The sequence below is a fragment of the Elephantulus edwardii genome, unplaced genomic scaffold (genome assembly GCF_000299155.1).
Source record: "Elephantulus edwardii isolate Elephantulus edwardi_28Jun2011 unplaced genomic scaffold, EleEdw1.0 scaffold00040, whole genome shotgun sequence".
Classification (NCBI taxonomy): domain Eukaryota; kingdom Metazoa; phylum Chordata; class Mammalia; order Macroscelidea; family Macroscelididae; genus Elephantulus; species Elephantulus edwardii.
Window position 1 is genome coordinate 6963502 of NW_006399790.1, and position 16616 is coordinate 6980117.

At 39.7% G+C, this 16616-nt stretch overlaps 1 pseudogene; it reads left to right on the top strand.

Annotated features, from left to right (window-relative positions):
- The first annotated feature begins 1340 nt into the window (after positions 1–1340).
- LOC102860876 lies at positions 1341–2290 on the top strand (annotated as a pseudogene).
- Positions 2291–16616: the final 14326 nt, after the last annotated feature.

A 16616-nucleotide genomic window follows, 5' to 3' on the forward strand; every position in this document is an offset into this window, starting at 1 on the left:
AAGATATTCTAGGTGTATATTTATTTACATAATAAGGTGTTTGATCAGAGGAAGACTCATCAACAACTTACATTATGCAGATGAAATTGCTTGCTGAAATTGAGGAGGATCTGAAACATTTGCTGCAGAAGGTCAAGGACTCCAGTCTCCAGTATAAATGGAAACTCAACATCAACAAAAGAAAGAGTATTACCATTGGAACAATTGGCAGCATCATAATAGATGGAGAAGTTGAGATTGTTAACTACTTCAACTTGCTTGTTCCACAATCAACACTCTTAGTGCCAGCAGTCAGAAAATCAAAAGATGACTTGCATTAGGTAGATCTGGTGCCAGGGACCTCTCTAGGCTGTTTAAGTGCAATGATTGTCTGGAGACTAAGTTATGCCTGAGCCAGGCTGTGGGCTTTGCAATACTTGCTATGCATATGAGAGCTGGACAATGACCAAGGATGACAGAAGAAGAATTGATGCCTTTGAGTTGTGGTACTGGAGAAGAGTCTTGAACATACCAAGAGACCAAATAGGTCTGTCCTGGAGAGGATGAAACCAGGTTTCTCCTTGGAGGAAAGGATTGTGAAGCTCTGTCTCACATACTTTGGGCATGTGGCCAGGAGAGACTAGTCCTTGGGAAAGTACATCATGCTTGGAAGAGTGGAAGGACAGCTCAGGAAAGAAAGAACCTAGATGAAATGAATTGACACAATAACTGGGGTAATGGGAGTAGGTCTATTGGAGACAGTGAGATGGGTTTAGGATAGAGCAGACTTCAGATCTGTAGTACATAGGGTCGCTATGAGTCACAGTCGATTTGACAACACATAACAACAACAATTCCTGGTTATTTAGAGTAAAAAGTACAGCTTTGTAAAAAGTGCATACAATGGTTCTGTGTCAAGACTTTTAGCTGTAGGAATTGTTCGGTTTTATATTGGTAATGGCATTTTATTCTAGTGTGTATACAGAAAAGTAAAAACTCAAACTCATTGTCATCAAGTTGGAACCAATTCATAGCTATCCCAACACTGGTTTTCAGAGGCTGCAGATCACATGGAGGGATTGTCCACTTCTCCTGTGATAGATTTGAACCACCAGTTAGTAGCACCACTCCCTGTGGACTAGGTTACCAGAGCTCCCTCAGAAAAGTATTATTTTTATATATATATATATATTTCCTTTATATTCTAAATCACCCCCTTAACAACTTCCTATATGGACTTCATGGAAGGCCACAGAAATAGTAATTCGTGACTCAGGGCATGAAAGCTTTGCTTAGACATAAAAGTATCACATCATTCCCAACTTTATCTGGAGTCTTGAGAGTGATCATTGCATCTCATTATGGCTAATTTCCTCGAGCTCAACACCGGTGCCAAGATGCCCATTTTGGGGCTGGGCACGTGGAAGTCCCCTCCAGGCCAGGTCGGGGAGGCTGTGAAGGTGGCCATCGACACGGGGTACCGGCACATCAACTGTGCCCACGTGTACCAGAACGAGCACGAGGTGGGCACCACCCTCCAGGAGAAGCTCAAGGCCGGCGTGGTCCAGCGCCAGGAGGTCTTCATCGTCAGCAAGCTCTGGTGCACCTACCACGACAAAAACCTGGTGAAGGAGGCCTGTAAGAAGACGCTGAGCGACCTGAAGCTGGACTACCTGGACCTCTACCTGATCCACTGGCTGACCGGCTTCAAGGCGGGGAAGGACTTTTTCCCTCTGGATGGGACGGGCAGCGTGATTCCCAGCGACACTGACTATGTGGACACCTGGACGGCCATGGAGGAGCTGGTGGATGAAGGCCTGGTGAAGGCCATCGGCGTCTCCAACTTCAACCACCTGCAGATCGAGAGGATCTTAAACAAGCCTGGCTTAAAGTACAAGCCGGCAGTTAACCAGATCGAGTGTCACCCGTACCTCACCCAGGAGAAGCTGACCCAGTACTGCCAGTCCAAGGGCATTGTGGTGACCGCCTACAGCCCGCTGGGCTCCCCCGACCAGCCCTGGGCCAAGCCTGAGGACCCCTCCCTGCTGGAGGACCCCAGGATCAAAACAATTGCAACCAAGCACAACAAGACCGTGGCCCAGGTCCTCATCCGGTTCCCCATGCAGAGGAACATGGTTGTGATCCCCAAGTCTGTGACCCCCAAGCGCATCATTGAGACTTTCAGGTCTTTGACTTTGACCTGAGCAGCTCAGAGGTGAACACCTTGCTCAGTTACAACAGGAGCTGGAGGGTCTGCGCCTTGGTGAGCTGTGCCAACCACAAGGATTACCCCTTCAACATCGAGTTCTGAAGCCTCGGAGCCCCAGCGACAGCTGCTCTCTTCCACACGGCGTGGCGTGGCCTTGTGGGGCCTCTTGACGGGCCCACTGCCCGAGGCGGGCTCTGAAGAGTAGTGTAGATTCGAAGTCCCCCCATCTCCCTGTCCATCCTGTTCCGCTGGGAATGCACCCTTCTAACCCAGGAGAGAAGCAGATCTGTAGTCAGCATGGTGCCACTAACAGCGGTGCGACCACTTGGAGCTCTGACGCCTCAGCCCGCCTCCCCTCACCTCAAATAAAAAGGGCTGTTGTGAGCCCCCGAAAAAAAAAAAAAAAGTATCACATCATTCCCTTTGGAGTTGGTTCCTGTAGCTCTTGACTTCTCTAATGATCCTGCTCCTTTAACTTTTCCTTTCTTCTCTGTCTTAATCATTATTTCTGTTTCTTCTTCTAGGACTTCATTTTCCACTGTTATTTCTACTTCTGTTTCTTTTTGTGGGTCTGAGTGTATTTATTGTAAATCTCAAACAAAACTCCATAAGATATAGCATCCTTCTGAGCCTATAAGCAGCATCCCGACTGAAAGAGTTCTTGTAGGGTACCCCCTTTAGCTCTTGGTCACTTTTGAATAAAACAGTAGGGTCACATGAGGCAAGTCATAGTGACATATGCACAAGAAACCACTTCCTAGCTTTCCTCTAAAGCCATTTGGCAAGGATCCAGGCAAAAATAAAAGGTAATGATATGCAAGGTCCAATGGTGATTAATTTAATAAAGCATAATGCATGAAAATGATTGTATGAAACACAATGTAAATGAAAGATTGTATAAAACACAATGTCTATTAGTGAAACATAATGTAAAGGAATTATTACATAAAACCCAATAAAAACATTTTCTAAAAAGACAATTGTCAAATTTATGTGAGGCGGAAAGAAATTTTGAATAAGAAAAGCACTTTTGAAAAACAAAAATGAAGTGCAAGGCATAGCAAGCACTCTCTGATCTTAAAAACCTACTGTTGTTGTTGGTGGTGATGATTGCCATTGAGTCAAACACAACTCATAGTGACCCTATGAACAAAAGACCTGAAGCCTTTCGGTAACTCCCGTCATTTCTCAAAGTTCATAGTTTCTAGAGGCATGTTGTTTAGGAAATAGATGCCACTCCTGTTCCAAAAAAACTTCTATGCGACTGTAATAACCAAAACCGCGTAATACTAACACAATGACAGACACACAGACCAATGGAACAGAATCAAGAATCTAGAAATAAACCCATCTGCCTATGGTCACTTGGGACGAGGAAACAAAGCCTATCAAATGGGGAAATGACAACCTCTTCAACAAATGGTATTGGCAAAACTGGACTGCTACCTTTAGAAAGCTGAAGTAGAATCCACATCTCACACCATACATAAAAATCAACTGCAGATGGTAAAGACCAAAATATAAAGATCATAAGCAGGAAAATGGGGCCAAACTTAGAAGGCCTAGCCTATGATAGAAATAGGCTGGCAAATACAGGTAATAATGTACAACAAGGACAAGATAGTATCAATCAATTTATGGGATCTTCTAAAAATTAAGTCCCTGTGTACTTCAAAACCTTTTCTCAATATGGTGAAAAAAACCCCACAGACTGAGGAAACACATTTGGCAATGACATCTCAGACAAGGGTCCTATAATGGAAGTTTACAGAATCCTACAGGGCCTCCACAAGGAAAAGACAGATAACCCAATAACAAAATGGGCAAAAGACTTGGAAAGTTTTTTCACAAAGGAAGATATTTGGATGGCAAACAGACACATGAAGTAATGCTCAAAATTACTGGCTATAAGAGAGATGCAAATGAAAACTACAATGTGATATCACCTCACTCTAGTAGCAGTGGCAAAGTTTAGTAAAACAGCAAGTAATAAATGTTGGAGAGGATGTGGAGGGATAGGAACTCTTACACACTGTTGAGGGGATTTTAAAATGATACAACCATTCTGGAAGGCAATTTGGCATTTCCTCAGAAAGCTGAACATAGAAATAGAACTGAGACACAAATGGAGATTTGTACACCTGTGTTCATCCCAGCATTCTTCATAGTAGCAAGGAAATGGAAATACCCCAAATCTCCATCAAAAACCAAATGGATTGCAAAATTGCAATACAGTCACACAAAAGAATACTATGCAGTACTAAGAAACATTGATTTCATAAAGAATTATATCACATGGGAGAGGCTGGAGACCATTATGCTGAGTGAACGATCTCAGTCTCATAAGGACAAATACTGCATAAGACTATTATTGTAAAAATAGGAGGATAACTATTAAGATGTGTATAAAAGTCCAAAAGAGAAAGGGGAGAGTGACGAAGTAGCAGAATGTGGTGAGGTAGGAATCACTAGGATGACAGTTTCGTGGGCTGAGGGATGGGGTGAAGGAATTAGGAAAGATCTAGTGAAGACCCGAAAAGGCAGTGTGACAGCAAGCATACATAATTGGTGGTTAATTTTATTAAATACAATGAATGGAAATGATTGTATGAAACAACACAATGTGAATGAAGGAATGTGTGAAACACAATGTACAGGAAAGACACAATATATAAGAATTTTGTATGAAAACCAATATACAGTAAAAAAAATAAATAAGCACATTTGTAAAAAGACATATAGATTTAAAGGACACCTAAAATTCTCTCCATGATAAAATTCTAGAATCTATAATCAGTAGAATCTATAAAATCAATCACTGATTTTGTTCTTATTGTTTATTGTTTTCTAAAACATATGATTAAACATGCACGTTATCTGGGCATAAACGAAAAAAAAACATAGAAATGTGTTTTGCTTTATATTTTAAATAACCTGGTCCAGTCTCCTGCCTAAAGGCTATAATATTCATGCCAAGTTATTCTTCAAAATCATCCCTTCTATCTCATGCATCATTCCGTCAGCTATTCTCGCTCCCTTTTCTCTCATGATTCCTGTAAGAACCTTGTAATTGATGCTTAGTAATGTCAGCACCTTCTAAATCCTAAAACACTCCCTTTATCCACTTACATCATGTCTCATTTCACCTTTCTCTAAAAAGGCATTTGGATATTGCAGCTAAGTAATTACTCAGGTTATATGCAGAATCTTGTACTGTTCAGTTTGGAGGCCAGCTGTGCCAATAGTATTTTTGCCTTTTCAGAATTCAGTGGTGCTTTCCTATGCTAAATTGTTCCTTCATCCTTTGATCAGAACTTTGGTATTTTCCCATTTGCTCTTTCCCTGGCTTTAGCAATAGCTCTCTGAAAAATTTCCTTATCTGCAGGGATATTATTTAATGTCTTGCTTAATGTCACCCTAGTCTATCTATTTTCATTTCTTAAGCCTGCTGTTACGGTTCATTTTCTTCCTGCTCTAGCAAACGAAAAGTACTGTTTTTTCTTCTTATTTGACCTTTTTATTCTCTCATCAGTTTGATCATGTTCTTTATAGACTTTCTATAATCTGACTTATGTTTATTAGTATCTATTCCATGCAAGACATTGTTCTAGACACTCTGGGGAATACAGTTCCCACTGTCTGCCCATTAGTGGAGGGAAGAGATGTATATAGCTATAATAGGTAGAGGAAGGACAATGAAAACAGAGCAGTAAGGACTGTATTGGGAGTCTCAGGATAATTTGGAAGAATTTGTGAGGGATGCATCAAAGGACAAATCAGAGAAATACAGAAAATGTTAAGGAATATTATTATATTTTTATTTATTTCTCATGCCCCAAATATGACAGGTATTAAAGAAATAATTCCCATTGAAATTAATTGAATGAAACCCCCACAAATAATATTATATCAGTGAGGATAATAAAAATTGGTCATAAAGAAATGAATCTCAGACACAGTAGAACAAATAATAAGAAGAGCTCCTATGAGAATCCCTTAAGAAGAAACTCCAGTTGTGTCCAGTTAGTAGATAGAAGAGATAGAAATGTTATAGGACGTAGTAAAGATTGTGCCCCAAGTTTCTGAGAATTTTAGTAGTGAAAAAAGACAAGAAATCATACAGGAATAGGTAGATAATTGACAGGAAAATGCTCTAAGAAAATGGATGAGGAGGGTGAGTACCTGTGAGAATGATATTAGACATCTCAAAGTATGTACTGAGATTTTGAACAAAACACATAAACAGCATGAACTTCTTTTAAGCAGTATTCTTAACATGTAAATAAACCACACACTTTAAAAAAAGCTAGCAGTAGAATAGAATAGGTTAAGAGTCTTCTCATTTATCTTAAACCTTTCACAACCTTATAATTTTTTTAAAAATTTCATTGCTGTTATGTTTTTTCATTAATGAAATGTATGCTGTATCAGTGAGTATTTTTGGTTTTATTCATAGGGAATATATATTCTGAAGATTATGGTGTGAGAGATATATGTTCCTGTAGATTCTGAGGGTAGAATTCATGGGATAAAAAAAAATAATGTTATCTTAGCAATTTAATTTTATTTGGTGAAACTTTTCAATACACAAAATAACACTTGAAGACGTCTTGCAGTGACTGTGTATAATTCTTGTGTGTGTTCCTCTTGTTTGCATCACCATCAGGTTTCCTTAACAACCAGATGACTTTCTTCTTCTAAATTTTACTTTATACTGGTTTGCTTACAAAATTTGTATACATTGTGATTCACACTATTCATCATTCACATTTTATTTCACACAATCATTCCCATGTACTATGTTTTATAAAATTAATCACCATTGGACCTTGCCCATCATTACTTTGTCTTTTCAGGTCCCTGCTGGATCTTTTCCATTTCTTTCACCCTCTCCCTCCTCCCACCAAACTGTGGGTTTTGCTCCTACCCATCCACACCCCTCTGCTCCCACCCCTCCCCCACTTTGGTCCCCATAAATGTTTTACTAGTTATCCTTCTATGTTTATACAAGAATGGTATTATGCAATATTTGCCCTTTTGAGACTGAGTTAGTTGACTCAGCATAATGCTCTCCAGTCTCTCCCAAGTTGTGCAGTATGTTTCAAAATCTTTGCTCCTGAGTGCTGCGTAGTATTCCATTGTGTGAATGTAACTCAGTTTCTCAATGCATTCAGTTGTGATTGGACATTTGCACTGTTTCCATGTTCTTGTGATGGTGAATAATGCTTCTGTGAACATTGGTGTACAAATCTCTGTGTCTCAGTTCTAATTTCCTTGGGGAATATCCTTAGTAGTGGAATAGCTAGATCATACAGAGTTTCTATGTTCAAAGTTTTGAGTAAATGCAAAACTGTCTTCCAGAGTGATTGTTCCATTTCACAGTCCTATCAACAGTGTATTATAGTTCGCACTTCTCCACATCTTCTCCAACATTTATTGCTTGCTGCCCTGCTAAATGTTGTCACTGCTATGGGGGGAAAATGGTATCTCATTGTGGTTTTGATTTGCATCTTTCTTATTGCCAGTGATTTTGAGAGCATTTCTTCATGTGTCTATTGGCCATCCGAATGTCTTCCTCTGTGAAAAGTCTTTCCATGTCTTTTGCCCATTTTAAAATTGTGTTATTAGTCTTTTTATTCTGGAGGCTCAGTAGTATTCTGTATACTTCTGTTATAAGACCTTTGTATGAGATGGCATTGCTGAATGGTTTTTTCCCCAGTCAGTTGGTTTGCTTTTCATCCTGTTGGTAAAGTTTTTTTGTAAGAACAGAGATTTAATCTTTAGAAAGTCCCATTCATCAATTTTACCTTCTCCAGGTTGTGGATTTCTGGCTATATTTGTCAGCCTCTTTATACCATAGAGTTTGCTTTCTAAGCTTGCTCTCATTTTGTCTTCTATGAACTTTATGGTTTTGAGCTTTACTTCCATGTCTCTGATCCACCTTGAGTTGATTTTTGTGTATGCTGTGAGATGTGGTTTCTTCTTCAGCAAGAAGCAGTCTAGTTTTGTTTTGGCTTGTTCTTGAAAAGCAAGGAGGCTCTTCATATTCTGATTTTCTGGCCCACATTAAACTGCTTAATGAGAACAAGCCTGAAGGACAGTGGGTCACAACTACCCACTTTGTTACAGTTCCACATTCTAAAATTATTTATAATGTGCACGTCAAGATTGAAAGACAAGAGTCAATGCCACCATGTGATAAAGTGTCTTCCTATTGCGTATCTCTTGCACTATTGGCCAAAGCAGTTCACTGCTGCCATACTTGTGTTGTATTCTGCAACCTCTCTTGGACATTGAATTTCCTAGGAAGAACCATTTTTTGTTCATTTCTGTGACACTGGTGATGTCTCTTTGTTTGTGCATTGTGGACAGACTGTCGTTGGTTTATTGCCCTGCCACTTTACTGCAGATACATATACCTTCTTTTATTTCTTATTCTATTTCACATTATTTTTAAATTGGTTTGCTTACAAAGCTTATATACATTATGGTTCACACTATTCTTCATTCATACCATGTTTCATACAATCATTCTCATGTTGTTGTTATGTGCTGTTGAGTTACCTATGATCCATAACGACCCTTTGTATAGCAGCTCTGAACCCTGCCCTGAGTCAGTCTCACTAATTTTGACACACTAACCCCCATTACCCCAGTCACTGTATCAATCGATCTCATCTGGGGTCTTCCTCTCCTGTGCTGTCCCTCTACCCTTCCAAGCATGACGGCCTTCTCCAAGGACTGGCCTCTCCTGGCTACCTGAACAAAGTATTTAAGATGGAGCTTCAAAATCCTAGCCTTCAAGGAGAAACTTGGTTTTCACCCTCTCCAAGACAGACCTATTTGTTTTTTTTTGGCAGTACACGTGTGTTCAAGACTCTTCTCCAGCTCTTTCATAGCAATAAATAGCAATTAATGGCAAAGATTATGGCCTGGATTAGGCGCACCTTAGTCTTTAGACTGACATCATTGCTTTTGAGTACTCTCAGACATTCCTGACAGCAGATTTTCCCAATGCAGTTCATCTTTTGATTTCCTAACTGTTGGTGTTAACAGTGTTGATTGTAGAGCCAAGAAAGCTGTAATATCATTCTCATACATTATGTTTTTGTGGGTTTTTTTTAAAATATAAACTTTTTATTTTATATTGGTTTAATTACAAAGTTCATGTACATTATTTTTCACACAGGATCCTTCCCACTTCCTTAACCCACCTATACCCCCACCCATCAAACTATACAACCCTATTATTACACCCTCCACTGATCCTCACCCCTATGTTCTCCCCCTGTCCCCCTCTGTTCCTCACAGACGTTTTCCTTGTTATCTATTTATACAATAATGGTCTTATACAGTATATGTCCTTAAGGGACTGAGTTAATTCTCTTACCGTAATGCTCTCCAGTCCCTCCCAATTTAAGTAGTGATTTACAAAAGCATTACTCCTGTGTATTGTGTAGTATTTCATCATGTGAATATACCATAATTTCTAAGTCCATTCTGTTGTGATTGAACAATCTGGGCTATTCCCATGTTCTTGTGATGGTGAATAACAGTGCTATGAACATTGGTGTACAAGGCTTTGTTTGTTACTCAGTTCTCATTTTCTCAGGGTGTATTCCAACCAATAGTATATAGCTTGGTCATATGGACTTTCTATGCTCCACTCTTTGAGGAAGCACCAAACTGCCTTTCTGAGTAGTTGTACCATTTTACAGTCTAACCAACAGTGTTCCTATCTCTTCACATCCTCTCCAACACTTATTACTTGCTGTTATGTTAAACATTGTCACTGCTACTGGACTGAGATAGTATCTCATTATGGATTTGATTTGCATCTCTCTTATTGCCAGTGATCTGGAACATTACTTCATGTGTCTGTTTGCTATTCAGATATCTTCCTCCATGAAAATTCTTTCTGTATCTTTTGCCCATTGTGTAATTGTGTTTTCAGTCTTTTTCTTCTGAAGGCCCTATAGGATTCTATAAACTTGATATGAGACTCTTATCTGAAATTTTATTGCCAAATGTTTTTCCCAGTCAGTAGATTAACTTTTGACTCTGTTGGAAGAAGTTTTTGATGTGCACAATGATAAATCTTTAGAAGATCTCATTCATCAATTTTATTCTCTCCAGATTGTGCATTTCTGGTTGTATTTGGTAGTCTATTTATACCATGGACTAGGATGTTTAAGCTCGATTCAGCTATCTATGGTCAACTGATATTTGACAAGGAAATAAATCCTATAAAGTGGGAAATGACCACCTCTTCAACAAATGGTGTTGGTAATATTTCACTGTTATCTGTAGAAAGCTGAAACAGGATCAACATCTCACACCATAAAGAAAAACCAACTCAAGGTAAATCAGAGACCTGGGAGTAAAGCTCAAAACCACAAAGGTCATCAGAGACAAAGTGGAATCAAACTTAGACATATACTTGTATAAAACAAAAATTGGCCCCGCTATAATTGATCTTTCTTCCTCATCATTTCTTGTAGTTGTTAGCCTTTTGTAGTTGTTAGCACTGGGCCTACAGCATTAAGTCTTCTGTAATTAATAATGTTCATCAGGTGATAGGAGGAAAAGAAATTATCAAAGGCCATAAACCTATGATAAAGGCTATATGAGTGACACGGTTCAATTACAGTATTCTCCGAAGGAGAAAGATGAGTCATTGTCCAAGCCTTTCTCCCTGAATGAATATCAAAGTGACATACAAAATCAGTTTGTGTTGACTCCAAACTTTGTACCAACACCTGATGGACTTCAATAGCATGTATTGTTTATTGGTGTATAATATCATAATCTTTGCAATAACTTGCTATGCATCAGAAAGCTGGACAATGACCTGGGATTATAGAAGGAGAGCTGTGGTGCTGGAGAAGAGTATTGAATATACCATGGACTGCTTGGAGAACAAACAGTTTCATCCTAGAGAGGGTGAGACCAGGCTGCTCCTTGGAGGCAAGGATTCTGAAGCTTCGTCTGACATACTTTGGACATGTTGCAAGGCGGGACCAGTCCTTCAAGAGGGATGTCATGCTTGGGAGAGTGGCGGGACAGCGCAAGAGAGGAAGACCCTCAGTGAGATGTATTGATTCAGTGACTGTGGTAATGGGGGTAGGTTTGTCAGAGACAATAAGATTGGCACATGGTAGAGCAGAGTTTAGGGCTGTTAGGGTCACTATGAGTCGCAGGAGACTCGACGACACACAATAACAACAACATCAAGAAGACAAAGATTCTTACCACTGGACAAATTGGCAGCACCATGATAGATGGAGAATAGATTGAGGTTGTTAACAATTACAGCTTGCTTGGCTCCACAAGCAACACTCTTAACACCAGCAGCCAGGAAGTCAAAAGACAAATTACATTAGGAAGATCTGCTGTCAGAAACCTCTTCAGAGTGCTGAAAAGCAACAGTGTCAGTCTAGTGACTAAGGTGTACCTAATCCAGGCCATGGCCTTCACAATTACTTTTTATGCATCAGAAAATTGGACAATGACTAAGTTTGATAGAAGAAGAATTGATTCCTTTGGGTTGTGGTGCTGGAGAAGAGTAACATACATGAACTGCCAAGAAAACAAATAAGTCTGTCTTAGAGAGGGTAAAAACCAAGTTTCTCCTTGGCTAGGATTATTGAAGCTCCATCTCATATACTTTGGTCAGGTGGCCAGGAGAGGCCGGTCCTTGGAGAAGGCCATCATGCTTGGAAGGGTAGAGGGACAGCACAGGAGAGGAAGATCCCGGATGAGATTGATTGATACAGTGACTGGGGTAATGGGGGTCAGAATTAGTGAGACTGACTCAAGGCAGGGTTCAGAGCTGCTATACAAAGTGTTGCTGTGGGTTGCAGGTGACACAACAGCACATAACAGCAACAACAACAGCAACAGACTTCAAATGGCACTTTGCTTTTATCAACTGCAATGTCACTCAGTGGCACAAACACTTTCTTTAGGCAGCTATTGAGGAGTGATAATAGGGTGCAATTTGTGAAGCCAAAGATGCTACAATGTATGCTTACACTGTATAGTACCTCAAACAGATTCTTCTCTTGCCTATGAACTAATTAAAAAATAACATAACACTTTCCCCAATCACACACAGGGAATAATAAATATAAGGCCTATCTCACCATAGAGAAAGCTGAGGGGGAAAATGTAAATGGGATATATATGTCCCAGTGATCTTCCCATAGGCTAAAAAGCATGCTTCCACTGTACTGCCCCTTAAAATAAGTTATTTGTTTGAATAATATCTAATAGAAAATATCAATTTCCCAATAACACAAGCCCAACTGCTTTCAAGTGGTTTCTCAGCCATGGTGATCCTCCTTGGGTTTCCAAGGCTGCAAATCTTCTCTTGTAAATTACTAGTGAATTCCAGCTACCAGTGTTTTGGTGAACAGCATAACATCTGACCCACTATACCACCATGGCACCTGAAATGCCACAAAAAAAAAACCACCAGTAAATATACTCACAAATCTTATCTTGTTTTCCAGAAGACAAAGGACAGAAACTTCACAGTTTCACCTCCAGAGGACACCACCTCATGCAATGACCTCTCACTACTGTAATATGACATCCATGAGCTTCCTTCCATTTTACCATTTTACTATCTATGTCTCCACTCCAAGATGAGAAAAGGAAGTGGGGCAGATATTCTCCTTGGGTCAGGAAATAGTTAAAATAAAAGCAAGAGCCTCCTCATGGCCCTTTTACCCTTTTTTAGCCAGTGACCTGTTTATAGTTCCATAAATGGTACGTTTCCAGTCTTATACTCTCTTTATTCTCCCCGTCAGTGACTCTCTTCCTTTCAGTTCATCTCCTACTTTCCATCACTTTTGAAGTCCTGGTACTTTTCCAGAGAAACCTTTTCTTAAAACAAAACTCTATTGCCTTGTTTTGATGTGTCCTCAGCAACTCTCTCTTACACTAACTTGTGAGTATATATTTTGAAATGATCATTGCTTACAAACTATCTTCTCCAAGAGACTATTAAGCTTCCTGGGTAAAGGACCATAATCTACTTATTACATATGTATTCTCGATAGGTGGTAATGTGTCTGGCATTGCTGTTCATTAAATATGTTGTTGCTATGCACCATTGAGTAGGATTTTACTTATAGCAACCCTATGAGCAATAGCTTTGAACTCTACCCTATCCTGAGCCAACCTCAGCAGCTCTGACACACCAGCCACCTTTGCCACAGTCATTACGTCAATCCATCTCATCTAGGGTCTTTCTCTCAGTTGCTGACCCTCTACCCTTCCAAGCATGATGTTCCTCTCCAAGGCCTGGTCCCTCCTGGCCACATGCCCAAAGTGTGTGAGACAGAGCTTCAAAATCCTTGCCTCCAAGGAGAAACCTGGTTTCATCCTCTCCAGAACACACCTGTTTGTTCTCTGGGCAGTCCATGGTATGTTGAATACTCTTCTCCAGCACAACAACTCAAAAGCATTTATTCTTCTTCTGTTATACTTAGTCATTGTCCAGCTCTCAGATGCATAGCCAGTAATGGAGAAGACCATGTCTAGGATCAGGTACACCTAAACTAAACTAACATGATTCTCCATTGCAGTCTAGAGAGGCCCCTAGCAGCAGACTTTCTGAAAGCAACTCCTCTTTTGATTTTCTGACTATTGGTTCCTAGAGTGTTGCTGATTGTGGACATGAGCAAGATAAAATTATTAACCTCAGTCTCTGCACCATCCATCATGATGTCAATTGGGCCTGTGGTTTTGTCCTTCTTGATGTATGTTTGACTAATAAATGAATGTAGTTGATATAAAACACAGTCTTTAGGTTAAATAGAGTTAACTACTTTGTGCTCAAACTGGATGGAACCTTTTAAAAGTATTAGTAACATTTTAAGGGAGAGCTCTGGAGTCACAGTTCATAGGAAGTTGTGCTGCCAACCCAAAGAGGCTACCCCTCTGGTTATATGACTCCACCAGAGGCTCTGTGGGACAAGTAAGGGCGATATACTGCAGGCTGAATTATAGCCCAGGAGACCTGCTAAAGGTTCACTTCTGACACAACAGCACTGAGAGTGAGTGAGTGAGTGAGTGAGCAAAAATTTGAAGAATAATGAGAAAGAGAAAGCAAATATAAATTGATAGTTATCATTCATTCTTTATTCCACCTGTATACCTTCAGCATCAAGACATATTGCACTTGGAAAATCTGTAGTCAGGGACCTCTCCAAATTATCGTGGAACAATGATATTAGTTGTTGTTGTTGTTGTTGCTATGTGATATGTGTGTTGCAACTCATAGCAACCCTATGTACAAGAGCCCTAAACCCTGCTATATCCTTTGCCAACCTTATTGTCTCTAACACATCTAACTTCCATTGCCCCAGTCACAGAATCCATCTCTGCTGCGTTGTCCCTTCACCCTTCAAAGCATGATGTCCCTCTCCAAGGACCAGTCCCTCCTTCTAACAATGTCCAAAGTATGTCAGATGAAGCTTCAGAATCTTTTCCTCCAAGGAGTAGCCTGATTTCACCTTCTCCAAGATGAAACTGTTTTTTCTCCTAGCAGTCCATGGCCTATTCAACACTACTCCAGCACCAAAGCTCAAAGACAATTCTCCTTCTACCATCCCTAGTCATTGTTCAGCTCTCTGACACATAGCAAATAATTGTGAAGACCATGGCCTGGATCAGACACAATTTAGTCTTCAGACTGATGTCATTGCTCTTCAGGACTTTGGCTGCTGGTACCAAGAGTGTTGATTATGGAGCCAAGCAAACTAAAACTGTTAACAATCTCAATCTCTTCACCATCCTTAATGATGCTGCCAATTTGTCCAGTGGTGAGAATCTTTGTCTTCTTGACACACAAGAGCCCCTGTGGAATTTACCGCTTTACTCCACCTGGTTGAGGGTCTTCCTCTCCTTCACTGACCCTCCACCATTCCCAGCATCATTCCCTCTCCAAGGAAAAGCCCCTATTAGAAAAATGTGCAAAGTATGTGAGGTGAAGCCTTATCATTCTTGCCTTCCAAAAGCACTCCAGCTACACCCTCCCCAAGAAATATTTGTTTGTTCTCTTGGCAGTCCTTTTTATATCCCATCGGATGTTCAGTGCTCTTCTCCAACACCACAGCTCAAAGGCATCAATTCTTCTTCTGTCATCCTTATTCATTATCCAGCTCTCAGATGCATAGCAAGTAATCGAAAAGATTATGGCCTGAATCAGACTCACTGTCTCTAAACTTCTACGTTATTTTCTTTAGTCACACAGTTGTTAGGCGGCATTACATAGGTTACTACTCACTGTGATTTTATGTACAACGAAATGAAACCTGTCTGGTCCTGCTCCATAATCATAATCCATGCTGTGCTTAAGCCCATTGTTAGTCATTGTGTCAATCTATCTCAAAGAGTGTCTTCAGTTTTCTGCTAACTTGCTACTTTTTGAAGCACTTTCTATTCCTTTTAACACATGGAATAAATTCTCACCATCCTAGCACTAAGAAGCATTCTGATCACAGTTCTTCAATTTATCTGCTCTTTCAGCAAGTCTGGAATTCAAAGGCATCAATTCTTATTTGGTCTTCCATATTCACATGCAAATGAAACAACTGAAAATATCATTACTTCTTTCAGGCACACCTTAGCCCTCAATGTGACAACCTTGCTCTTTAGTACTTTAAAGAGACCATTAGCTGTAGATTTAATTTTTTATATTTACTTTTGCAATATGCTGTGTGACTTATTGATGTGAGTATTGACAGTGGATTCAAAGAAAATGACATTTTCTTGACCATTTGAATCTTTTCTCCATTTACTATGAAGCTGTTTTTTGGTCCTGTCATAAGGAGTTTAGTTTTCTTTCTTTTGAAATGTCATCCATATTGAAGGCTACTCTCTGAGCTTTATCAGCATTTCTTTCATATGACAATAATTATCATGTTACAGTTTCATCTTCACATATCTGTCCTTCTTTCATTCATCTCCCTACATTTGAAGTTTCTGAATGTTTGCCACTATGTATTATTAATCCATATAGTCCTAATGCCTTGTACTATGAAATTGTGCTACATATTACATGTTAAATATATATCTACCTAGTAAATGTGCTCAATAATGTTTTTTAAAACCTTGGAATTGAATATGATATAACTAGGTAAACTCCTAAGCTATTGAAAATCATTATCCTCAAAGGCACTGATTAATGGATCTGTAAGGATCCATTGGAGAGAGGGCCCAATTAGAATCACTCCTGGCTGTTTCTCTCTAATTGAGTATTTGTTTAATCCTAGAAAGAAGTGTTGCTTTCTCTTATGCCTCTCTGCAGCATAATGTATTAAATTGGTACAGTATTTTTTATTCTGCTCTGCAATTGAGCTCGTCTTTTGTTTGGGTGGCGTTCAGCCTCATCGACTAGATTTATAAATTTCTTGAA